Source organism: Musca domestica, unplaced genomic scaffold (assembly GCF_030504385.1).
Source record: "Musca domestica strain aabys unplaced genomic scaffold, Musca_domestica.polishedcontigs.V.1.1 59, whole genome shotgun sequence".
In the NCBI taxonomy this organism is placed as follows: Eukaryota; Metazoa; Arthropoda; class Insecta; order Diptera; family Muscidae; genus Musca; species Musca domestica.
This window is the reverse complement of record NW_026712362.1, coordinates 2,217,961-2,245,783: the sequence shown is the minus strand read 5'-3', so window position 1 is coordinate 2,245,783 and position 27,823 is coordinate 2,217,961. Positions and strand designations below refer to the sequence as shown.

At 33.9% G+C, this 27,823-nt stretch overlaps 1 long non-coding RNA gene across 1 annotated transcript in view; it reads right to left on the bottom strand.

Moving 5' to 3' along the window:
• Positions 1-6,044: 6,044 nt before the first annotated feature.
• LOC109613559 (uncharacterized) overlaps positions 6,045-27,823 on the bottom strand; it is a 230,165-nt gene continuing 208,386 nt past the window's right edge. The window contains exon 4 of the long non-coding RNA XR_009343726.1: positions 6,045-6,497. This is a non-coding gene — a long non-coding RNA (uncharacterized LOC109613559). The remainder of the gene's footprint in view (positions 6,498-27,823) is intronic.

Genomic DNA, 27,823 nt, shown 5'->3' with positions numbered 1-27,823 from the left:
CCCATTCATTTTCTATATGAATGGCAGTTGGCATTAAGTTGATGAAATTCACCCTCACCTCTTTCGTGGTCGTCTCTCTCATTTGCAAATATTTATGGGTTCAGCAACTCGGTTGCCAAAAGTTTGCCAAATTTGTTTCCTATTTTTTTTTTTTTTTTGCAACAATAACATCCATATTTCCATTCATGCCCCTATTCAAGTGCCTACGAACTTGGCTTTGAAAGTGCAAGCCGTCCGTCCGTACGGCAGTCAATAGGTCGTTTGGGGTATTAGAATAATATGTGATCATCGCCTAGGTAAAGGTTATGGCCACCAACCATAGTGTTGGACAATGGCTATGGCAATGAGTCGCCAATGCTATGGGCTTAGTAGGATGCAGTAATTTTCTGTACATAGGCATTTTGCTAAAACACATTTTAATCTCTTTAGAGAGTATCGTGGAAAAATGTAAGCAACAGTCGTGGTGTTGTTGAAACCTTGCAAGTGGAGATGGTAATGGCATGTTGGATAGAGAGAAAAGTAAAAACTAGAAAAATTAAAGGCAATAAGTGAACATATTATTTCATTCGATTGCAGAAAAGGTTAGGGAAAATATATTTACTTCGTAAAATTTCAAGAAAAACATTTTGAATAAATTATTTATTTTACAATTGTGGATTTTAATGAGCTATTTGAGTATATTACACACAAACAAGAATATTTTTTTCCTGATTTATATATCTCCGCCATACCCATCGATTTTTTTACGAAATATTTGTAAGAAACCGAAAATCGTTTTTTCTGTTCTAGGTTCCAAAGACATGAGTACTCGTAGGCCAATTATTATTGTTCTTTTATTTTAGTATAAGGACAATGAGTTACAATGATATTTAAATGATCCTCGGATAAACAAATCTCATTAAAGCAGTATAATTGTTGTGAATGCTAATTATTTATTGAAAAGCAACAATTATTTTATTTCCGGTGACAATATAAGGCTAAAACCATTAAATTTTATTAATAATACCGAGTTTTCATAATAAAAAATATAGTTCTTTAATTCCTCGCCGATGGAATTTTTTTCAACTAAATTTTCAAAATTTGCTATTTTTGTTAGCAAATAAACATTAAAGTTTGAATTCGCATCCTGTGCGTCCTTATTACGACCTTTGATATAGCCTTTCATATTTAGGTTGTTTTAATTTAATCCATGTTTTCTCTTTAAGTTTAGTTTTTTTTATTTCGGTATTTAAATATTCTTATTTAAATATAATTTATATAAATGTTAAAAACATATTTTTCAACAAATTTAAAATAAAATGTCTAAAATTTCACTTGACTTCAACATTTATGCATGTGACTTTTAAATATTTTATACAATATATTTTTTTTCAATTTATAAAAATTATGAAAGAGTATTTCCATGGTAATTTGATTGGCCCTGAATATTTTGTTACAATATTTTTTATTTGAGTTCGTGACACAAATTATTTTGTTTCCATGGAGAATTCACTTCGTTTTTCAATCCTTAGAGAAAACACGCACAATACACATATTTTTGGTATAAACTTTTTTGAATTTTTAGAAGTTGCCAAGGAACATGTTTTTTTTATAAATGATGTATTCCTTTTTTCGTTATTAATTTATGTTTGAGTTTATTTATTTATTTTTAGTGCGAAATCTCGATACACACTATCTTCTTTACATTTAAAAATTACTTAGGATTTTTTTTGAATATGTATAATTAGAATTATTATTATTATTATTATTATTATTATTATTATTATTATTATTATTATTATTATTATTATTATTATTATTATTATTATTATTATTATTATTATTATTATTATTATTATTATTATTATTATTATTATTATTATTATTATTATTATTATTATTATTATTATTATTATATTATTATTATTATTATTATTATTATTATTATTATTATTATTACAATTATTTTATTAGATTAATTTTATTTATTTTATATATTATATCATAATTTTATTTCATTATTATTTTATATTAAATTGTTTAATTGTTATATATATTTAATTGTTTTTTGCCATTATTTGTTACTTTAATTTTTATTAATGTATTAAGAGAGTTTTAGTGTTTCTTTTTATTTTTTATTATTTTTTTTTGTTATTTGTTATTTAGTATTTTTTTTATAATATATATATATTTTTTATTTTTTTTGTTATTGTTTATAATAAATTATCTGTTAATTTTTATTTATTATCCATGATTTAATAATTATTGTTAATTTTAATTTTTTTTTTATTCTTAGTCGTTAGGTATTATTTAATTCTTTTTTGTTTATATCTTACTAGCTGGCCCGGTCCGCGTTGTCGGCCCCTACTTTTAGTCTATAATGCATATATTTTTAAGCATTATAGAATTATGAAAGCGGCACAATTTTTATTATAAGTAAAATAACTCCATAGTAATTTCTAAATAGAAATAAACATTCATGGGAAAAATTATAATAGATAATAATCTACCGTCGGTTTTAGATATTTTGAATAGCCTGATCTTATTTTTCAGCCTAAGGCTATAATTGAGTGTTAAAAACCTGTATGATATAGAACTTCTGTAATAGCCCCATGTGAAAACTCAGCTAAATTTTTGGTATTGAATTTCCAATGTTAAGAATACCGTGCTGCGTGGTATTTAGTTTTGTCCACCTCATAATTGAGGGCGGAATGATTTCAAAATAGTCAAAGATAATTGCTTTTTTACACCCATTACCGTGAAATATTAATTAATTTATTTTTGTCATTTAAATTGTGAGTTGGAGAACCCATAAAGTCCATATTTTTCATCATAGTATAATTCAATAACGAACAAAAAAATTAATATTCGTGATTTTTTCATGTTTCTGCCACAATTTGATATTTCGGAGTTTATGGCATGTAGATGTTAATCCCACATCTACGTTCCCAACCAATATTCTCTTTGGAGTTTCAAATTCAATAGTATATCAAATTTTCTTTTCTGACCAAACATTGGTTAGGAAAGCGGATTTGTGGGTACACTAATGTGAGAACTATATTCGAATAAATGCCTATGTGGACAATTATCTGAGGGACGATTCTCTACCCCAGAGTTGCCTAAATACAATTTTTTAGCCAAATCAATTGATGAATGTGGTCAAGACCAAGATGGACTCTACTCCGAAAATTGAAAATATTATGAGAAGAGGTTTTTTACACCCTTAGAAACAAAGATGCCAAATAAAGGCCTAAAGATGAAAAAAATGTCGAAGACCCCGAACATGGCTTAAATTATATGATGGTTATACCAAAACATGATCATATTTTGCGAGGATGGTTTCTTATCAAATTAAAATGAGTGTGAGAAAAATGTGGTTAAAATGTAAACAATACTTGAAATAGGGTTGTACCCCTATCCGGGGGTCATATATCATGACCTGCAAAAGCGATTTAAGACATCTTGAAAGTTTAGGAAGAATTTCTTTCTTGTTTCCTAAATGTCCAATTCGCTCTACCATTTTGCACCCTTTATATTCGGTATTTCACTGACTGCAGTTCCAATGAATTGCATTTTGAGTTCTCATTGGGCGGATTATTGCCATATGAAAGATGTAGGTCCACGTAGGTCACTCATTTTATTTTAAATATTATTCATTCAGATTTCAAGGCAATAAAAAATGTTCACTTCAATATAGTATGTCAAATTGAAAAAAATCACACCAAAAAGAAATTTTTTATTAATATTTTTATTGGATACCATTCCAAAATTGTATGAATTGTCAAGCCGTTCTTTAGTTATACCTTATGTAATTTTTCCCCGATTTGAGAATTTTTGCAATGAGATCTCTTTTTTTAAGATTTTTAGAAATTTTGACTTAAATTTGGTGTGACCGCGTTAAATTATTTCGATAACATCTATTTCGTTTCGCCACCACATAATTTGGTACTACACTTCAATGTAACCCGGCTTCTATTTCAGTTCTCAAGAAATCGAGTCAAAATAAATTGGTATTAATATTCGAATCAAAAAGAAAAAAAAAATATTATAAAAAACACTACAAATGTACATTAGAAAAAAGTAAGTCAAAATGGAAAAAATCATGCAAAATAAAACATTACTATTGTACATTTCAAAAGTCAAAATGAAAATGTTAATATATCACATTTTTACGCGATTTTTTTTTTGATATTATCCTTTTCGGATAAGAGACAATTCCGAATTTGTATGAATCATTAAAATCAGTTCAGCGGTTCTTAAGTTATAAGCGTAGTAACTAACACAACTTTCATTTATATATATAGATTATTTATAATTTTTCCTTAAATTTTTTTTTTAGATATTATTATTTTTTAAATAATTATTATTATTTGTTATTTTTTAACATACTGTATTTTAATCATTATTAATTTCAAATTTGGTTTTTTTTTAACATTTACTTATTTCTTTTAAAAAAGAAAAATCGTTTTCTTGTAGAAAAAAAGTATTGTATTGTATTTATAACCTCCAAGAGAATATAGGTCCGTAAAGTAGACTTGAGAGCTTTGTCTATCAATAAATAAAATTAAATGTTTGCCTGGGAATTCAAAAGCCTTTAAGGGATTTGCCGTAATTACCCCCACTTCGAATTTCTCAATATCCAGACAATATTGTTTGGGAACTGGGGCGTGAAGGGTACATCTATATGCGACCTACATTATAAGAAAAATGGAGGGAGAATTAAAAATCCATTCGAAGTTCCGCTATTCTGACTTAATACCAGCATATCTATTTGGAATTTTACCAATTTCCCAAATTTTCCCAGAGAATATTGGTTGGAAACGTGGACTTGGGGGGTAACGTTTTGTGGGGTCTACAACAAAATGTATACTCATGTTGTAAAATTTCTGTAAGATGGTTTTCTCCCCCAAAGTAGCCAAATCGATTGGAAAATGCGGTTAAGACCCCCGAAATAGGTAAAATCAGATGGTGCCTTTACATGGACGCTACTCCGAAACATTAACCAACTTTGAACATTTTCTACGAAGTAGTTTTCCACCCTCTTTGAAAACAAATATGCCAAAATAAGTGCCACTTCAATTGAAAAATGTGGTCAAGACCCCTAATATAGCTAAAATCAGAAGAAACATTCATATAAGGGTACCAAAAAAGACCCTATATCGGTAAATTTTTGTCCAAATATGGTTTTCTCTTACCAAGAACTCAAGTTACCAAAATTTGACGAAATTGGTATGAAAAACTTTTAGCAAAAATATACCAAAACTTAGACCGACATAAACCATATTTGGTACAAATGATTCTACATGTCCCATGTGTCATATTTAATATTTAATATCTTTTTTAAATTTTGCGAAGTGTAGAGCAAAATATTTGAGGTCCTCTTTGGTTATGGTCAAGGCTACATATGCAATGGGGCCTAAGAAAACACATTTTCCTAGGAACCCAAAACTCTTTTGGGATTTTGATCTACTAACCGAACACCGATCATCATCACTTGAAATTTCCCAGTGTTACTATTTGTTTTTTATTATTATATTTTGAATACTTTTTTATTTTTTTTTTTAATTTATTTATATATATTTATTAATATTCTTCATTATTTATTTATTATTATATTTTTATATTTTTGTATTTCATTATTTATTTTTGAATTACTAGCTTTATTATTTACTTATGACTTCTTTATTTTTTTTATGTTAGTAAAAACATATATATTTATTGTACTTTTTTTTTTAATTTGTCAATTTCACGATTGTCCTTTTTCTGTTACCATGGAAATATAATAATTTTCACAGTGGGATTTTAGGGGTGGATTTTTTTTTAATTTTGAAAACATTAATTTCATTGTTACATATTTTCTATGGTTACCATAATGATTTCACACACTGTTTTGTAATTACGGTTCAAGTTTTTTTTTTAATTGTAGAATTTTTTTTTCATTTTCTTAAACACTTACTTCAATTTCTTATAATTTTCACTTATTTTTAATATAATTATTTTTTATTTATTTATTATTTTTTGTTTTTAATTTATTTTATTTTATTTATTTTTTATTTATTTATTTATTTTTTTAACACTTTTAGTTTTATTTTTTCTGTCTATTTCACAATCTGAAATAAGCTAATTGAGTTTCACAATATTTTCACTAGAACTCTCTAGGCCTTTTAACATTTTTTTTCTTTCGTATGGCTTAGTGTTATGTTGCCTTGGTTATGACGGTTGCCATGGTTTGTTATAACAATGACTTAATTTTTTATTCAAATTATAGTATTTTCACATACATTTTTTCCAACTTGGAAGAAATCCAATTTCTCATAATAATAATTTTTTAATTATTTATTTATTCTTTTTTTTTAAATTTAAGTTTGATTTTTTAACTATTCTTTTTAAAAAATATATTTAATTTCATCTTTTCCAATTTTTTTTTCAAACACACATTCAATTCACTTCCCTTAAACCTACCATCTTGAATTTTAAATTATATCCCAATAATCCACTGGAAATTGTCAGAAACATACCTGCAATTAGAAAAAAAAATTGAGATTAGTATTTAATATTTTTTATTTCATTTTCTATTTCTATTTAATTTTCAAATATCATGACATTTATTTAATGGTCTACCGAAAAGGAAGGTGTTTTTTTGACTTTAACTACAATCCAATAGAATTACTGGGTTTTAAGAAACATGATAATGCAGAAAAAAAAACAGTAGAAAAAAATCGGAAAAATGCTTTATAATCCCAGCAAACAATGGACAAAAGTCATTCGGCAAATCCTGCTGAATGTGTTAAAATCCCTTTACACACACACACACACAGACAGACATAAAATAAGAATTATTACAAAAGCAGAAGAATAAAGAAAATCACCTGCTTATGAAGGCTCTATGGGTAGTAGCAGCAATTGTTCTGCTTGTCTTTTATAATTTCTTATTTTGTTATACTTTTTTCACTTTTTTTCTTATTATTGTGGTGTTGTTGCTATTATTTTTTGTTGTGCTCCTTTCAAGACTTTAACGCGAAACAATGCTATACGTTGCCGTTTTTCTTGCTTTCAAGTAAACAGCATTGCTTTGAAACCGACAATACCGAAGAATACGAAAAACCGCTAGTCACAAAATTTTACAGGTGGTGCAGGTGAATTATTTTTTTTTTCTTTCTCGAATTTTTTTGTTGTTGTTGCGGTTGTTATTGTGAAATAAAAAAAGGAATATAAACAGTTGAAAAAATATATGAACGAATGTTGTAGAAACGGACGACGGAACGACAAGTGCAACTCAACGTTTTGTTGGTAACTGAACACAATGACTGTGGATGGCAAAGTTTAGAGGGGGCAAAGAGAGAGAGAGAGATAGAGTGAAACAGCAAAACACCACAATCAAGCACTCATGAACACACACACCAAATAAACTACCCAGGAAACAATGCCATGACAATCGTTCACTCTCATCCACACACACACTCTCTCATTGAGACAGGTAAACAACAATTCATCTAACTGGCTCTCACTTACACGCAATTGTAATACAATAACAATAGCTATGGAAACCCACAGTGAAGAAAAAGGGATACCAACGAATGAGTAAATGTGCAATCATGATTAAGCGTAACAAATATAGCGTAACTAATGTTTCTCTTCATCTAGACTGGGTGAGAGTTTATACAGTTTGCTCTATTCTCATCAACCTGCATAATTGTGAGTTAACCCAAAAATGAAATAAAGAAAATATAGCATTCAAGCAATGGCTATTACCAGTAGATGAGTGCTACCAACCATTACTTAATATGGGGGCAGAAAGAGAGCGGATATGATGACTGTGGCAGTGTGGCTAAACTTATCGAAGTGAAAAAACCGCCAAATCTATATAAATAAAAGAGTAAAGTAATTGACTGAGTGACTGACTTAACAATTCATCAATGCCCAGACGAAACGGCTGAAGCTAGAATCTTGAAATTTTGGGTGAAGGTCACTCTTGGTTCGCAGGAGTCAGATAAGGCTGGGATTAAGGAAATTTTGTACTAAAATGAAATGAATTAAAAGGTACTTTATATATTTAAGAGATCTAGTTATACTGACTCCTAAAATACCATTGGGAACATTCTTGGTATTTGAGGAAGCAGTAGAGCTAGATATCTCAAATTTGGAAAATTTGTATGTATGAAGGTGAATGTAGAAATGTTTACTTAAAGGTGTGAACTGTACTAAATGGTACTAAATTTGGAACCACTTGCCTTTGGGGTGACCGGATGAAGCAGGAATTTTGAAATTTTCTATTGGAGCCACCATTAGTTGTAGGTTGTGAAAAAATGGTGGGTTTGGAAATGCATACTACAAGTGCACGAAAAGTACTAAACAGTACTACGAATGGTACAATTTGGTATTATGTGAAAAGATAGTGCTTGAAATCTGCAATTTGGTATTGGGGTCGCTTTTCACGTATATGTGTACTATAATGGCACGAAAGGCACTAAATGGTACAATGTTTGGTATATGAAGAAGGAAAAGGGACACAATTCTGAAATTTGGAATTTGAGTCCCTGCGGGTGGTAAGTTTGTTATGAAGAGTTGGTTGTGGAATATTTGGTACAATTTGGTATTGGATGAACAAATAGGATTTTATGAGTCTTTTTGTTATCCAAAATTTTAACCCCTCTTGCGGGGGAGGTACCAGAATATTCGTTCTAAATTTATACCAGAACTTGCGTTCCTAAAAGTACTGAGATTCGTAAAATTTGAAGAGAATCTGATGCTTATTTCGCATTTTATGGTAGTTAAAATTATTCAAAATTTTAACCCCTTTGGGAGGGAAGCTACTGGATGGAGGAGTGCGCCCTATCATTATTCATATCAGATCTTATTTTGGTAGATATATTGAGGTGCGAAACTTGAGGAGAATCAGATGAGTATTTCATATTTTATGGGCGTTTTTCCTATTCATCATTCTGACCCGTTGTGTGGTGGTGGAGGGGGTGTACTTGCTGGAGTGGGCCAATATTGTCTAGAACTGATAAAAATATTAGGATTTGCGAAATTTGCTCAAAATCAGATGATCCTATTTTGTTCTATGAGATAATTTTTTTCGGATTTTGAGCTTTTGTAGTGGAGGTACCAAAAGGTATGTACCGATATTGCTCATCTCCGAGCTCGATCTAAATTTTATAATTATTTACCAAATTTTTGATGATTAAAAAAAAATTTAAACCAAATCGGCTAATCCCTTCGAGACTTGTTGTGAGCATCAGCCAGACAGACGGACACGCCTAGATCGATTTTAAATGATCTGAATCGGATTTGGTTCAAACAGGCCTAGGGTCTTATATAATCATTTTGATGATAAAGGCAGCCATATGGCTTAGGGTATAAAAATCGCCACATTAGCATTACTGATCAAAGTTACTCTCTTTGATTCGTGTGAGCTCACCACACACACACTCCAAAAAAAATTGTTTATAACCAATTTTCACAGAGGTTTAATGGTGGTTGTGTATTCCCAACGAATATAGAGATGGTGGTTGTATTGGTGACGGTAAATGGTGGTGGCGGTGGCAGAAATATGTTAGTTAGCCTAGTCTAACTAAAAGTCAATTTACTAACACATACCACCACCAGCACACCATTCACCACTCAAGACAAAATTTACTCCCATCGGGATACAAACAAACACACACACTCGGTGAAACAAAACAAACCCCGCCGACTAACGCCAGCTAGCGCCTTGCAATTACGGCACTATTTTCGTTCTATGTGTGTGACCATTGTCTCTATTGTCCTTGACGATAAAAAATTAGCAACCAGGCTAAAGAGACGCAATGATGATTTCCAACTGAGCAACCAAGAAAATCCAAAAAGAAGATAAGATGTTGTAAAACTATTTGTTCCAAAAATTTTCAATTGTTGAAATTATTTGAAATGGTATTAGACTCAATGCGACTACCAGAATACCCGGTATTGTAATCTGAGTATGACTTAAGAAAAGTTTTGCCAAAGAAAGAAAAAGGAATTTCATTTCACAATGGCAATTTGTAGAGAGAGATAAAGTTTTCGCTAGGAAATGGAGTTAAAGTAGGATAGAACCCTCATCTGAAAAACAACTTTGGTTGTTGAATTTTTGTATTCAAGGAGTTTTGAAATTTTCCAATATTGTTATTTTTTTTTTTTGTTTTGTTTATCCGTCGAATTTGTATCATCGCAGGGATATTGAAAATATGTTTTGAAATTGGCTATGAATGAGAGATTTGAGATTTGTGCAAGAATCCAAGTAGATTATTTATGAAGGGCCTTAAAAACTTCTGCAAGAGGGTCATAATGAATTTTTGTAGCATGGAGATTTTTTGATAACATATTTGAAATTTGAGATAGGGGGCTGAATGAGGTGGTATTTTTGAAAATTCGGAAATTAGAACCATTATGCGATACAGAAGACCTTGAACTTAAGCTACTACTATTTTTATTCCAATATTTTTATCAGCATTCGACGTACTCGTAGTGGGTTACTTCGGCCGACTACATCTGGACACATTTTTCCCCTATCATCATTTCATATAAAAAGTGAAAGAAGTAGTCGATAAAGTCTAAATCTGGTACGTTGAAATATTTTTATCAGATGATGTCATGGTTTCAGTTCTATTCCTTCACCCAATACTAAATTTAATTGAATTTGGTACTTTTCGAACAACTATAGACCGCATTTCCGAACCCATCTCCGATCTCCCAGATCTCAACCTCGGTACCAACAGTTGTCTAAATATACAATTTTAGAATTGTATATCTATCTCTTCACCGAATACCATATATAGCACCATTCAGAACGTCTCGTACAATTGTACCAAATATAGTATCATTTAATACTTTTCGTACACTTGTAGTACACATTTCCAATACCAGCTCGTTATTACAAACCACTAAAAATGACCCCAATATCAAATTTCAGAATTGTGTCCCTATTTTTTACCAAGAACTCAGTTTCGTACTTCGTATTTAGCATCTTTCCTACAGTCATTTCCAAAAAATTAATTTCCAAAAGAAAACCTTTCCAAAGGGGACCTCAATAACAAATTTCAGAATTGTGTCCTATTTTTCACCAACTACCAAAATTCGTGCTATTTAGTATTTTTCGTACAGTTAAAGTAGTAATTTTCAAAGAAAAAAACCTCAAGATCTTAATTCCAAATACCAAGAGGGACCTTAATATCATATTTCAGAATTTTATCACTATTCCTTCACCAAATACCAAATTCCGTACTATTTAGTGAGGTCCTACAATTTTAGTACTCATTTCCAAAATCATCTCCATATGTCCAGGCTACACATAAACATCGACCCTTATAACAAATTTCAGATTTCCAGAACTATCTGTTCCCCTATACCAAATTGTACCAAAAACAGTACTATTTAGAACTTTTCGTGAACTTGTAGCGCACATTTCCACAACCACCTTTTTATCACAAGCCTACCACCAACAGGTACACCGATATCAAATTTCAGAATTTCATATCTATTTCTTCACCAAATTCCAAATTTCGTACTATTTAGTGCTTTTTGTAAAACTATTGTACTCATTTCTAAAATCCCCTCCAGACCTCAAACCCAGATATCAAGAGATACCTCAATGTCAAATTTGAGAATTTTATATCACTATATATTCCTCCACCATATTCCAAATATAGTACCATTTAGTACTTTAATTGTACGAAAAGTATTATTTGTATTTGGAATATGGTCGAGGAATAGATATCAAATTCTCAAATTTGATATTGAGGAATCTCTTGGTATCTGGGTTTGAGGTCTGGTTTGGAAATCACTTCCATATGTAAAGCCTACACATGTACAACGACTATAATACCAAATTTTAGATTTCCAGAATCATCTGTTCCCCAATACCAATTATAGTACTATTTAGTACTTTTTGTGCACTTGTAGTACACATTTCAAAAAACCCCTAACTTACCACCTACCTGGAACCCCAATAAAAAAATTAAACATTTCAGCCTCATCTATTCACCCTGAATCAAACTGTTCCAAATTGAGTACCATTTAGTACAATTCGCTCACTTAGTACACATTTCCATAACCTCCCTCATATATCAAACTTACTTTCCAACTATGATTCTAATACATAATTTCAAGTTTTAGCTCTGTCCATTTACATAATAACAAATGGTACCATTGTAGAAGTTTTGTACCATTTTTGAACTTTTCGTAACATTAAATTCAAATTTCCAAAAGTCCTTTAGTATATCTGTCCCACACTCCGTTAGTGACTCTCATTCCAAATTTCAGAGCTCGAACTCTATCGGTTCACAACAATTCCAATTTGTACTAAATTTGTTACCATTTAGTACATATAAGTACAAATATACTTAACAACCTGCATCACACAATCTAATAAAAATCTTATTTCTCAATATCAGCCTCGGTTCATCCAAATCCAAATTTAGTATCATTTAGTACACATAAGTACAAAATTCCAAAACAACCTACATCTATCCCAATCCTACACTCCGCGGGTAATATTTTATTCAATTTTTTGGATACCAGCTCTGTTGGTCCATCCAAATCCAAATTGCACTAAGTTTAGTACCATTTAGTACACTTAAGCACAAATATGCATAACTACCGTCCATCATACAGTCCAATAAAAATCTAATTTTCGAATTTCAGAATCAGTTCACCCAAATCCAAACTGTAGTACCATTAAGTACAAATAAGTACGAATTTCCAAAACTACATACATATCTCAGTCCTACAATGCAATAGTAATCTTATTTCCAAATTTCAGGATTCCAACTCTATTGGATCTCTTAAAATCCAAATTGTACCAAATTTAGTACAATTTAGTCCACATAAGTTCAAATTTCGAAAACTTTTTATATACCTCAGTACTACAGCTACAGTAATCTTATTTCCAAATTTCATGATTCCAACTCTATTGGTTCTCTCAAAATCCAAATTGTACCAAATTGAGTACAATTTAGTACACATAAGTTCGAATTTTGAAAATATTTCAGTCCTACAATGCTATAGTAATCTTATTTCCAAATTTCAGGATTCCGACTCTATTGGTTTTCCCGAAATTACAATGGTACCAAATTTAGTACCATTTACTGCACATAAGTACGAATTTCCAAAACTACCTACATTTCTCAGTTCAAGAATACAAGAGTAATCTTATTCCTAATTTTTAGAATTCTAGCTCTATCGGTTCACCCAAATCGAAATTGTACTAAATTTAGTACCATTTAGTACTTTTCGTGCACATAAGTACAAATTTGAAAACTTTCTCCACATTACAATCCTGCACTCCGCCAGTAATGTTTATTCCAAATTTTAGGAGTTCATCTTCATCCTTTCCTCCAAATTCAAATTGTACTAAATTTAGTACCATTTAGTACTTTTCGTATGCATGCGTACACACTTCTAAAACTATCCACTTATATCGGCTCTACTCCTTAACCTTGGTTATCTTTCCCAAATGTCAAGTTTCACATGACACGAAATCGTACCAAATATAGTACATTTTAGTACTTTTTGTGCACATGAGAACAAATTTCGAAAACTTCCTCCATATTCCAATCTCACACTCCGCCAGTAATGCTAATTTCAAATTTTAGTGTTTCTGCTCCATCCGTTTCTCCAAATTCAGATTGTACTAATTTTAGTACCGTTTAGTACTTTTCGTATACATGAGTACACACTTCCGAAACTACCCCCTTACATCGACTTTACTCAACCACAATATTGATTACCTTTCCGAATTTCAAGTTTTAGGCTCTTACCGTTTACATGACAGGAAATGGTACCAAATGTAGTACATTTTAGTACTTTTCACGTACTTATTGTGCAAGTTTCCAAAAACCCTTTGGTTCATCTAGCCTGCACTCCATAATTCCAAATTATTCCAAATTTCAGAATTCTATCTCTAGTGTTTCTTCAATTAAAAATTCAAATTTGTACTAAATTTAGTACCGTTTAGTACTTTTCGTATGCATGATTACACACCTATAAAACAACTCACTTACATCGACCCTACTCCACCTCAACCTTGATTCCCATTCCAAAATTTCATGTTTTTTAGTTCTAACTCTTCACAACTCTAACTCTACTGCTTCCTCAAATACGAAAGGGTACCATATTTTCAATACGTTTCGTAATGTTTTAGTTCGAATTTCCAAAAAAACCAACCTTATCTGACCCCTTCGGACCAAGAGTGACCCTTCCGCAAAATTTCAAGATTCCAGCTATGGCCGTTTCTTTTGGGCGTTGATGAGTCCTTAAAAATATTTATATAAAACCCTAAACCTTCGTTACATTATTAGAGGATCATCCATATAAAGCCTATTGCTCCTCTATTACATCTCCAATAAGTGTGTCACATCTCATTAACGTCGAGGACCGAACTCAAGTATTTCCTTATAAACACCTTAATTAAGGTTCAGGCGAGACATCTGCCTGCATTCATCCAAAGACACACACACGTTCAGACTCAGACGCACATGGATACCTATTGGAACATTTATGAATATCCTTAAAAGGATACAACACTCAAAGGAAGCAAACAATATAACGGAGTCAATAATTTTGCACACACACACGGAGGCACGCACACATTATGGCACAGAGAAAAAAACAACAACGGCAGCAGCCATAAGCAATGGTATTCAACCGCAAAACAATGCAAAGACTAAACCAGGCAAATAAAGAAGGAAACAAACCCAAAGAGCGGGTGTGTGAGATCAAGAGAGAGAGAGAGAAAGAGAGGAAAACATTTATGTAAATAAATAAAGCCAAACTAAAGTGTCTGCTGAAAGGCGTGCAACCCAACAAACAAATGCAGCGAGACAGACAGACAGACAGCGCACACACACTCACACATATTACGTCAATACCACACGCACCATGTTCAGACCCAACAACAAAAAAAACAAAACATGCTGCTAAGCCAAGGAAGCAAACAATTATTATAGGGATGAATGATAAAAAAACAACACAACCAACAAACAACTGAAAGGTATGAAGTCTCTGACAACAACAAAAAAAAAAACACGGAGTAGACGCTGGCAAACAAAACGGGCCATACAGAGGCAAACAACACCTCAAACCCCCCCCGAACTCAAATGAAATTGATAGAAATGTCTTTGGAAAGATGGATGAACGAATGGAGACGGATAGATAGGTGGATGGATGGAATAGATGGCTATGAATGTGAATGGGGGTGTGTGTGTGATAGCTTTTTTTCCCCATTTCGGTGTCATATGTTGTGAGACGATGTTGCTAAATACTGAAACTGAGAAATGACAACGACGACGACAAATGGAAGGGAGCCATAGAAGACACAGAGAGCAAGTGTGGTTGTGATGACGATGATGATGATGACATGAATATCATATGACACCAGACTTAAATTGTGCAATTGAACCCTTCTCCCATCGCTTTCAATTATGCGGAACTCGACACAATATAGCTATGCACTATGCACAGAGATGGTGCTCGAATGGGTTACCAAATTGGGCCAGAGTTAAAGAGTAGATTTGAATTTGTCGGAAAAAAATCACTCCAGAGGAAGCCAAATTCGATAGTCGTAAATGAATTTTGTGGTTACAGATTTTTCTGTATTTTAACCTCCACCATATGGCATATTAAATTTGACAATTCCTTGGCAACACCTCGAAATGGGCTACATTGCTCGGCATATAGGTACATCTTCCATATCGTCGGGATCATGCTGTAGTGTTCCATATGTAATTTTTGACTTTATATATTTGTTCCGCGTAAGACACAATATTTTGGAATAATGTCAAAATTGTGATATGGAACAAATTTTCAGGTATAATTATTATTCGCACTTAAACATGTCACAAATGCAGATAAAATATTCTCTCGCAGCTCCAATCAAATGGAGATGCAAATATTGAAATATCTTTTTCTCGAAACAGACAAATGTTGTTGGTCCAATGGTGGTTCATATTTTTTGTGTATCCGCTTTTTTAAGGTTATCTTCGCATGTTTGGTATTTTCGGGGTATCAGCACTAAATCAGCAGCAATTTGACATTTCGGGTTCTTAGTGGTAGCTAAGCTCTTCGCATAAAAGACATAATATGTGCAGCCACCATTCTTTTAATACCCTCCACCATAGTAAAAAGTATATTTAAGGTATTTAAATTTGGCTTTCCGTTTGTAACACCTCGAAATATACATTTTAGACCCCACAATCAGCATAAAAAACTATGTCGATTCAGCGATGTCCGTCCGTCTGTCCGTCTGTGGAAATCACTCTAGCTTCCGAACGAATTGAAGTAGAATGATAAAATTTTACTCAAATGTATTTTTTGTCTGCAGGACTTTGGTATTGAAAATGGGTCATATAGGTCCAAGTTTAGGTATAGACCCCATATAACGGTACCTCCCGATATTCGGTATTTTGATGATTTCAGCGACAATATTCATCGGAATTCTTTCAAATTTAGTATTTGATGTTCGTAAGTAATGACAGAAAATTGTCTATGCAGGTCCACGTCTTCGTATAGCCACCCTATAAAGGTATACCCCAATATTGGGTATTTTGATGATTTTAGCGACATTATTCACCGATTTTTTTTTTAAGTTTCGCACTTGAATATTGTAATGGCTTATGATAGGTAGGTCCAGAGAAGCAGAAGGTCACTCAGGATTCAGCACATTGAAGAGCAAAAGGTCTCAAGCCCTTATGAGAGCAGAAAGTTTGCGAATTATTGAAGATCAGAAAGACCTCTCTTCATAAAATGCTAGAAAATCTCCCGTTTATAAAGGAGGTGGTGGTCTTCTCTCCATTAACTGTCATCGAAAAACTGGAGACCTTTATCCATGGAAAAGCTGCCTTCTGAAGGCCCTTGACAGAAGAATTTCAGGGCTTAAGATTCTCTCATAGGCTAATAGACCTCCTATGAAAAATGTCTTCTCAAAAAAACGAAAAAAGAACTATCTGGAGAAAAGCCAAGAGAGCAGAGAATCCAAAGAGATAATCGTAAGTCCCGGCCGAAGACCGGCTATTTGTAAAACTGTATCAAATCAAGAAAAACTTTGGTTCGCGTAGCCGTTGTTGGACAAAAAAGGAGAAAATTAGGAAAAAATCTAAACGACCTAAAATAGCATCAAATTTTGAAAAAAAAATTGGCTCTATGTACGGAATATAATCAGGATCTCCGGGTTCAAATCCTCATGTTTCTGGATCCAGGAAAAATAATATCACATATTATAGCATTTTGGAATGGCCAGAATGTAGATTTGATATATAAATTGTGTAGATATAGTGGAGCTTTCTTAAAAAATCGGGTCCAAAAGTCGTTAATTTAGATATAAAGTCTTAAATAAGGTGACCACATGTGGGATACTTATTTTCATAAGCTTTCAAATGATACCTATATTTCCATAAAGGTTTAATTTATCAGAGTCTAACCCGAGCCTTGAATCCGGACGAGTCAAATATTAGAGAATCCTTGTACGTACCTTAAAAAAACATGGAAATCCGGAATCAGGGCGCAAAAACCTACCTCTGGAAAGAATTTAAATATCGCTAAAATAATCAAAATACCGAATATCGGGTAGTACCGTTATATGGGGGCTTTACGTGGACGTGGGGGCGAAGACGTGGACCTACACAGACAATTTTCCGTCTTAGGCTGTAGTACACATTACGAACTACAAATACCAAATTTGAAACAATTTCGCAGAATAATGTCGCTAAATTCATCAAAACTCCGAATATTGAGTGGTACCGTGGTCTCGGTCATATGGCTACAGATACGGCCAAAATGTGCCTCATCCACATCACGGTTTTAGACTCTAGATCTCTTTGGATCAAATCCATTTCAGGACTCTTGGAGTCGATCTAGCAATGTTCGTCCGTCTATCTGGCTGGCCGGTGCAAACGGAGGGAGTATCCGATTTCTCGAAAAGAGTATCCGATTCGATCTAAATTTGGTACATTGTCATATTATTTTCAAACTTAGATCAAATCCGAATATGAGCACTATCGGTCCACTCCTTCTGGTACCCCTATCACAAAATTTTCTCCGAAAATAATATACTTTCAGAACTAGAAAGGGTCATCCAATTTTGTGTAAACTTAGCAAATCCTAATATTTTCATCAGCACTAGGTCAGGAGGAAAAATGGACAATATCGGTTTACTCCATCAAGTACCTACCCCACAAGGGTCAAACTTTTGAATAATTATGACTCTTGTAAAATGTCGAATAAATGTGTGATTGTCTGTGAATTGCATACATCTCAATATTTGTAGCTATACAAGATTAAGTCAGAAGATGGGTTATAGCGGTCCCCTCCTTCTGGTACCTCCACAAAAAAAGACGTCAAAATTTAGAATATAACAGAACTTTCTTTAAAAATTTCAGCCATTCAAATATTTTTACTAACACAAGATCTGGTGTCAAGATGGAACACATCGTACCGTACTCAATATTTTGAATAAATATGAAGCTCATAAAACGCGAAATGCATCTGATTCATTTTAAATTTTACACAGCCTAAAATTTCCATCAACACAATATCTAGTATAAAGATGGTACCTGCACAGATAGTTTTCTGTCTTAGGCTGTAATATCCGTTACGAACTTTGAATAATAAATTTGAAACAATTCCGGTGAACAATGTCGCTAAAATCATCAAAATACCGAATATCGGGAGGTACCGTTTTATGAGGGCTATACGAAGACGTGGACCTGCACAGACAATTTTCTGGCATGGGCTGAAGCATCTATTAGGAACTTTAAATACCAAATTTGAAACAATTCCGGTGAATAATGTCGCTTAAATCACCAAAATACCGGAAGTAGGGAGGTACCATTATATGGGGGCTATACCAAAACGAGGATCTAAGTGGCCAATTTTCAATACCAAAAGTCCTGCAGACATAATATACATTAAAGTGAATTTTTTTTCAACCTACTTCATTTCGTTCGGAAGCTAGAGTGATTTCCACAGACGGAAAGACGGACGGACATCGCTAAATCGACATAGAATGTTATGCTGATCAAGAATATTTATATACTTTGTGGGGTCTAAAATGTATGTTTCGAGGTGTTACAAACAGAATGACAAACGTAATATAACCTCCATACTATGGTGGAGGGTATAGAAAGTGTGGAGAAAATTCCTTTTATTTTAGACCTTATTTTGGTCCTCTCAATCCGGATGCTCAAAGGTAGGATGTTGGGTCTTTTCTGCTTTAAAAATATCTCCATCAAGAGAGGGTGAAAAAAAGAGGTCTTACCAAAGGACAAGTACTTCTCAAGAATTTATCTGAAGGTAAATTATCGTAGACTTCTTTGAAGAAACCTCCTTGTGGTCATCTGCTAGAAGTCGATGACATTCACTTTTCAAAAATTAAAGAAATGAAATTTTAAGAAAATTGAGCAATTCTTGTTTTCTTAAATAATATTCATTTTACTCGCATCAGATCTAGAATTCAGTTTTTTTTTTTTTTTTTTTTTTTTTTTTTTGTAAAATAGACATCTAAAATGGCAACCCTGCCCCTTCCACACACATTTTTCCAAACACCTTCAGATACTCTCAATTACCTAAGGGTTTATTCTTTTGTGTGTGTGTACTCAGCTTGACTTAGAAAAACAGATATCGAGCCAAGTGAGGGCGTGAGGGTCTCTGTGTTCTTTTTTTGCCTGGCTCCAGTGACAAACACTAAATTTGGTTTGCAACAACCACCTTAGGTCGCATGATAACGTGACATGGCAGGTGAGTGAGTGAAGTGAATGAGCGAGCGAGCGAGTGAGTGAGGGTGGCTGTCACAGAAGAGAATGAGAGAAGTATGATTACAAAAGACCGAGTGTGATATCTTCGTAACCTAACTGAAAAGATATGATTCTCTTGCAATGCGTTGCCATAAATGTTTATTGGCAAGACATAGTTAAGATCCTTTTTCTTTGTTCGTCCTTTTGTTCTTTCTTTTTTATTTTTTAAGAAATGAAAGCAGAAGGAGATGCAATTTTGCTCAATTCGTTTTTATTGTTTTGTTCCTGGTTATTATGTATTTTATCTTTGATTTTTTAACTTCTGTAGAGTGTGTGTGAGTGAGTGTGTGTGGCGCCTTGACATCATAAACTAAGGATTTGAACAGATGTCAGTCGCTGTTACTTCTTTTTTGTTTCATGTTGTGTGTGTGTGTGTGTGAATGTGCCAAATCTGAATCTTGATAACAATTTTACGACAGTATTTTGATGACTTGAAAATTGTATTAGGTTGTGTAGCGGGACAATCATCATCTGTTGTAGAGAGTGACAATGAGTGTTTGCAGGAAGTAGCAGATTTTGTATTTAAAAGTTATTATGTGTGTGTGTGGCATTTTTTGACTATTCGAAGAGGATTGAGAGACCGAAATTGGGAACAGGAGGGATATTGTGGGCATTTATAGACAACTTTTTTTTTATCAAAAATACAAATCTGAGAAGTGGAGATTTGACAGTTCAAACGAGGAGGGAAAATTTCTTAATTTTGAGTCTTAATTTTTTCAGCATATAACACGAGGATATTTCATGATATAAGTAAGAAAAGTGGATTTTATTTTTAAAAATTATTTCCCTGGATTTCTTAGCCCAAATGATGAATTTTTACACATTTTTACATCTTGAATATTTTTGACGATTCTTCAAACGTTCTGGCCAAGAATCTTGGAATTTGTTTTGAAAGACTTTTTCAAAAACTCCTAGCAAAGAATCGTGGATTAAAAAAATGGCGTAATTTGTTAAAATCTTTCTGACCAAAAATCGTCACGATTCTTAAATAGTTTTTTAAAAAACTGTCTCCTCAACAATCGTGGATAGAAGGGATTATACGGTATAAGGAAAGAAAGTGGATTAAGAAAAATATATTTTCCTGGTTTCCTTACCAAAATGGTGGATTTTTATATATGTTTGCATGGTCAATATTTTATTCCAATTTCTAATCTTCCAGGCCAAGAATCTTGGAATTAATTTTGAATGACTCTTTCAAAAATATCCCACATAAAAATCGTGGATTAAAAAAATGAAGTAATTTAAAAACTCGTTCTAACAAAAAAATATTGAAATTTAATACTTAAAAAAAAAAACAAAAAAAACTGTCTCCTCCAGAATCGTATACATTTTAACGAATATATGTATTTTGGCAAAGAATCGTGTTTTTTTCTAGAACATTCAATCAATATTTTGCCAAGAATCGTAGTTTTAAAAATATTTTTGAAGCACTCTGTCAAAAATCTCCCTGCCCTCTTTAAAAGTACTGTCAAATGATTTTAATAGTTTCAGGAAGTCATTTATCGTGTCAAAAAATAATAATTTTTAGACAAAAAAAAAAAGAACAAAATGGTGAGTTTTTAAAAAATATTTTAAAAAAATAAATCCAGTGGCTGCTCTCCTGGACCTGAAGGACGTCTCTATAGACGACCTGAAGGACGTCTCTATAGACGACCTGAAGGACGTCTCTATAGACGACCTGAAGGACGTCTCTATAGACGACCTGAAGGACGTCTCTATAGACGACCTGAAGGACGTCTCTATAGACGACCTGAAGGACGTCTCTATAGACGACCTGAAGGACGTCTCTATAGACGACCTGAAGGACGTCTCTATAGACGACCTGAAGGACGTCTCTATAGACGACCTGAAGGACGTCTCTATAGACGACCTGAAGGACGTCTCTATAGATGACCTGAAGGACGTCTCTATAGACGACCTGAAGGACGTCTCTATAGACGACCTCTCTCCATAGATGACCAGAGAGCTTCTGTAGACTACCTAAAGACTGTCTTTATGGACGACCTGAAGGGAGTTTCTATAGGCGACCAAAGAGAATCTTCTAAAAGTGCCTCAAAGGACGACCCAAAGAAGGTATCTATAGGCGACTCAAAGAAGGTATCTGTAGAAGACCCCAAATTTCTCTATACGACCAAAGGTCATCTATTGGCTGACTTAAGGTCGTGTTTCTATAGGCGACCCCAAAAACCGTGTCTTTACCGACGAATTTTTCCTTCTTGCAGATCTTCTATAGGCAGAAAACGTTTTACAAGATTTCTTCAGACGGAAGACCTCGAAAAGGTCTCCTATCACGCTCCTTTAGATGGATAGGTCTTCTTTGGATAGAAAATGTACAGAGTTTTTAAAACAGAAAGTAGGCCTTTTAGAAATATAAGTGTTCTCAGGCCTTTTGTAGGCAGAGAAGCCTTTCACGGTCTTCTATAGACCGGAGATGTTTTACAGGTGATCTATATGTGGAAAACTTTAAACATTGCTTTCATGGCTTTCTTTTACAAACAGAAATCATTCCGCATATCTTCTATCGATGCAAGAGCATTTATAGCTCTTCTGAGAGTAGAAGGACCTCTTTTGAGAAAATTCCTTGTACAGTGTGAGATGAAAAAATTGAAGAAAACAGCACCATCAGCAGAAAAAATCTTTCGAAAAGTAAAGAAGCGAAACCCGTGTCGCAGCGGCCGAACAATGGTTCGTGAGCTGAACATATCGCAATATTCTATTCGAATAATATTAAAAAAAGAACTCGGAGTTAAGCCATTGAAATTCCAAAAAGTGCAAGAACTTACCCCGCAACAGAAAGGAAAAAGACTCAACAGAGCTAAAGAGTTGCTTCGCTTGGCCGGAAGCGGTTTTCTCCGATGAGAAAACATTCGTTGTCCAGTAGTTTGTAAACAAACAAAATGATCGTGTTTACTTGCCAAAGAGGTCAGCTGAAAATGTGCACCTTCGGTTGGCCACCAGAACTCAAGCTCAAGGCCATGGTGATGGTGTGGGCCACCATAATCGTATTAATCGACCATGGCATCAGAATAAATACCGAATATTATCGCGAAAATATTTTGGAGGGTGTATTAAAGCCTTGCGCATGCAAACATTTTGGCCGCAGACCTTGGACATTCCCTCAGCACCAACGCACTCCACCAAAATCTCCGGATACCAATCCGTTGGACTATTGTATCTGGAGTATTTTGGAAAGCAAGGTTGGCACTAAAAATACCAAAGTGTCGATCACCTCATGAAAGCGCTTCAGCGAGAATGGGCCAAAATAACGCAGATCAACATTCGGGCAGCGTGTGACGTTTTCATTGACCGTTTGAAGGTCATAATTCGTGTCAAAGGTGACCACTTCGAACAAATCTAAATTTATTTTTAAATTTGATGCTATTTCTGACTTTTTTTTCTTTCACTCAAAAACATTTTGAAAAAAGTTAATAATTATGGCGTTTGACTTTGTTGCATTTTTCTATCTCACCCTGTATATTATCTGTATAAGTAGTCATAGGTCATAGAAGGGCATTTAACTGTTAACAAATCTAGAATCTTAACATGTTTTTCTTTTACAATTTTTTTCTGTGTCAAGTTATGCTAAGTTATTTCAAAAATATTCCTCTGCAAAATATTACAATCAATCATTGAAAGCAGATAAGAATTTGTTACAAAATTTCCCTGAAACCTCTCCTCACAAAGCGAACAACAAAACAAAAAATAGAAATTTCTCAAATATTTTTTGTTGTATTTGTTTACGTAATTGTCAAGTTCAGTAACATTTGCCTTGTGGCGTTTTCAATTCAACTTTTGTTCTTCAGCTAACTCGCTTCATTTGATTGCCAGCCTGCCGGCTTGGCAGACAGGCAGCTTTCCTAAGTTGTCTTCTCCCTCTTCGCGTGTGTGTGTGTGTTTGTGTTAGTGTGCTACTTAAAAATGCCAAGCCAGTATTCCAAGAAAAAAAAAACAACCCCTTTTGCGCTGTTTAATGTGGGGGATATGACACCACCCTAAAGCATCGTATCCCATAACTGGCTATGGATATCTATTGTGTACTTCTACTTCCACATCAGCAATGCCGGAGACAGACATATTTCAGACATACATATTTAATGATATTATTTTGTTTGTTGTCATTGTTATTCTGTTTTGGGAATTCTTCGGTCGGGTTTTTTTTGTTGTTGCTCGTCCAGGGAATTCTAGAATTACATGCAGGTTGCATTATTGTTTTTCGTGTTTGTCGTCGTTGATGTAGTTGTTATTTAAGTTTGTTTCGAAACATTATTTGCTCTTCCACCCTTAGGTGTTTTAAGGGTTTTGATATAGAATTAATTTGAGGGAAATATTTCTATACCCAGTGCAGGATATATTTTAGGAATACTCTGATATACAGGCGATCGAACTTCTTAAGATAAACTTTTTAGGAAGAACCTGAAGGACGTCTCTATAGACGTCTTGAAAGACTTCTCTATAGACGTCTTGAACGACTTCTCTGTAGACGACCTGAAGGACGTCTCTATAGACGACCTGAAGGACGTCTCTACAGACGTCTGAAGATATTTTTAGGAGGAAACCTAATGGACATCTCTATAGACGGACCTTCAGAAAGAAACCCTTCAAAGGAAACCTGAAGGCCGTGTCTCTGCGAAGGACGTGGACTTCAGACTGAATGCCGTTTACAGGACTTCCATACACAGTAGGTATTTTTTAGGTCTAATGTAGACATAGGACTCTTTGTAGGTCTTCTACATAGTCAGGAGAATTTGTAGGTCTTATATAGAAGACTTCTACGAAGGTCTTTTTCATGCGTTCCATAAACAGGTCTTCTATCAACGGAAAATCTTTCACTATCTTCTGTAGATAGAAGACCTCTTATAGTCCTTCTAAAGGCAGGAGGTCCCTTGTAGGCTTTCCACAGGTATTGTTACTTTTGAGAAGAACTTTTAGAAGCATTCTATAGAATAAATGAGTTTCAAAGGTATTCCTCGGGTCTTTCACTGAATGACTTTTTCAAGCCTTGAAGTCTTCTAAGAACAAAATATTGTTGAAAAGTCTTCCCTATCCTGAAGACTTTATGCAGGACTTCTATTGAAAAATTATCTTTCATACAGACGTACTTTTACAGGTCTTCTTAGGACAGAAGGCCTTAAGATGTCCTTTATAGATCTGAGACTTTTCAAAGATCTTCTGTAGACAGAAATTCTCCAAAAATACAATAATTAAAAATACACGAGCCTCAGAGGAGTCCTCCAAAATAAAATTTTAAAAATCATCGGGCCTGTGAGCTGTCCTTAAAAATATTTTTTAAAATCCTGAGCCTTTGAGAAGTCCCTAAAAAATATTTTTTAAAATCCCGAGCCTTTGAGAAGTCCCTAAAAAATATTTTTTAAAATCCCGAGCCTTTGAGAAGTCCCTAAAAAATATTTTTTTAAAATCCACGAGCTTCTGAGGAGTCCTACAAAATAGTTTAAAAATCCTCGGGCCCCTGAGGAGTCCTTCAAAGAATTTTTAAAAATACAAGAGCATCTGAGGAGTCCTTTAAAGAATTTTTAAAAATACAAGAGCATCTGAGGAGTCTTTGAAGATATTTTTAAAAATCCACGAGCCTCTGAGTCTTTGAAAATATTTTTAAAAATCCACGAGCCTCTGAGGAGTCCTACAAAATGCTTTTAAAAATCCTCGGGTCTCTGAGAAGTCCTTTAAAGAAGTTTTAAAAATCCACGAGCCTCTGAGTCTTTGAAAATATTTTTAAAAATCCACGAGCCTCTGAGGAGTCCTACAAAATGCTTTTAAAAATCCTCGGGTCTCTGAGAAGTCCTTTAAAGAAGTTTTAAAAATCCACGAGCCTCTGAGTCTTTGAAAATATTTTTAAAAATCCACGAGCCTCTGAGGAGTCCTACAAAATGCTTTTGAAAATCCTCGGGCCTCTGAGAAGTCCTTTAAAGAAGTTTTAAAAATCCACGAGCCTCTGTGTCTTTGAAATTATTTTTAAAAATCCACAAGCCTCTGTGTCTTTGAAATTATTTTTAAAAATCCACGAGCCTCTGTGTCTTTGAAATTATTTTTAAAAATCCACGAGCTTCTGAGGAGTCTTACAAAATATATTTAAAATCATCGGGCCTCTAAGGAGTACTACAAAATATTTTTAAAAGTCCACGGGCCTCCCAGAAGTACTACAAAATATTTTTAAAAATCCTCGAGTCTCTGAGAAGACCTCCAAAATATTTTAAAAAATCCACGAGCCTCTGAGGAGTCCTTCAAAATATTTTAAAAAATCCACGAGCCTTTGTAGGACTCCTCATTAGAAAAATGTTTAAAAATCCACGAACCTCTAAGAAGTATTTTTTTTTTTAATTCACGAGGCTTTGTAGGAATCCGTTTTAGCTGTTTTTAGACAATATTTTAAAAAATCTAAGAGCATCTTAGGAGTCCTCCCAAAAATTTGTTAAAATCCACGAGTCTCTCAGGAGTCCTCTAAAATATTTTAAAAAATCCGCAAGCTTTTTAGCAGTTCTCCTTGCTTGAAAATATATTTAAAAATCCACGAGCCTCTCAGAACTGCTTGAAAATATGCTTGGAAAATTCAGGAGCCTTACGGTAGTCCTTAGAAATATTTTTAAAGCCCCACTAGCCTTTGTAATGCTAAAAGTGGCATATGTGCTTACCAATTTTTTGCTGGCATAGTTAGATATATGTTCTGGATCGACTTTATGTTTGGCACTTGTCTTTTCATTTTCTGCTAGTTTTACATGCAGTTCATAAACAAAAACCAAGAAGAAGAAAAAAGTAAATATTTATTTTAAATTTGTTACAAAATAAAGACAATTGTCTCCCCTCTTTTACCTCAAAGGAGCCCTCTTTTCACTTTTCTTTCCTGGTGACTTTTCTGAATACATGTGTACGTATTTGACGCTTTCTTTCGTTCGTTCGTTCTTCATTTATTTATTTATTCTTTGAGTGTGCTGTTAACTGTGTTTGTCCTGCTGTTCCATATTCTATTTGTAAATCATTAGTAAAGCTGGGTAGAAAAAGTGAAATATATACTTGGCGTTTCTTTTTTCATTTTTTGTTTTTTTTTTCGAGCGTTGCGGATGTGATGAGAGATGTTAGTTAAAGTTAAAGCTGGTTTTGTTTTTCAAGTGGATTTACAGTGGAACGAAAGAAAAAATAACAAAGGAAACGCATGAGGCATGTCCTTGCTGAATGTGGGTGTGTGTGAGTGGGGGGAGGGAGAGGTTTGAATTTGTCATGCCACTTCTGGCCACTGTGATTCTTGGGCACATCCGTCTGCCTGCAATGCTGGGTTCACGCCTGCCTGCCATCCTGCCGCCCGCTTGGTAAAGATGTCACGAAGTAAACACAGCAAGAAAGCACACAAGTCACACAAAGCTATGCAAACCGCTTAAGATTACAAGCCTACGCTAGTTGAATAAATGCAAAGCTGCAGATGTGTGCGGACTTGTGATCTCTGTAGATTCTTTCTTTATGTTCGCACGCCCACTTTCACTTTAGATGACGTTTAGCAAGCACACACTCACACACACGTACGCCAAGTGGAAACCCAGCCTCATTAGTGCGCTGAACAAAACAAAACCGAAATAAAAACAAGACACGCGTTCACTGGCGCGCTCAATCGCACTGACACAAAAGGACCACGGCCTGAGCCGCACGGCATTCAGTTTGTGCAACGGCAACAACAACTACAGCTCGTAGAGAACAAGACGACGAACTACTAACGCACATCCAATTCAAAGAATACACAAAATAGGAACAAAAACCAAACATGGCCCACATTTAAATCAACAACAATTTTTTTTGTTTCGCAAAAAAATAAAAATGAAAAGAAAAAAAGAAACAAACCAAGAATCTCTGACACCAGCCAGCCCTTAGCCAAAAAGGACTTTATTTTTATCTCAGGTCACATAAAGCAAGAAGACAAACTTTAACAACATAATAACATGGCGACATGATGAGGTGACAAAGCGCCTGCACACAAAGGGGAGTTGGGCGGAAGATGGGATTCTAGAAGAGGCCAGTGCTCTGTATATAGATGTAATGAA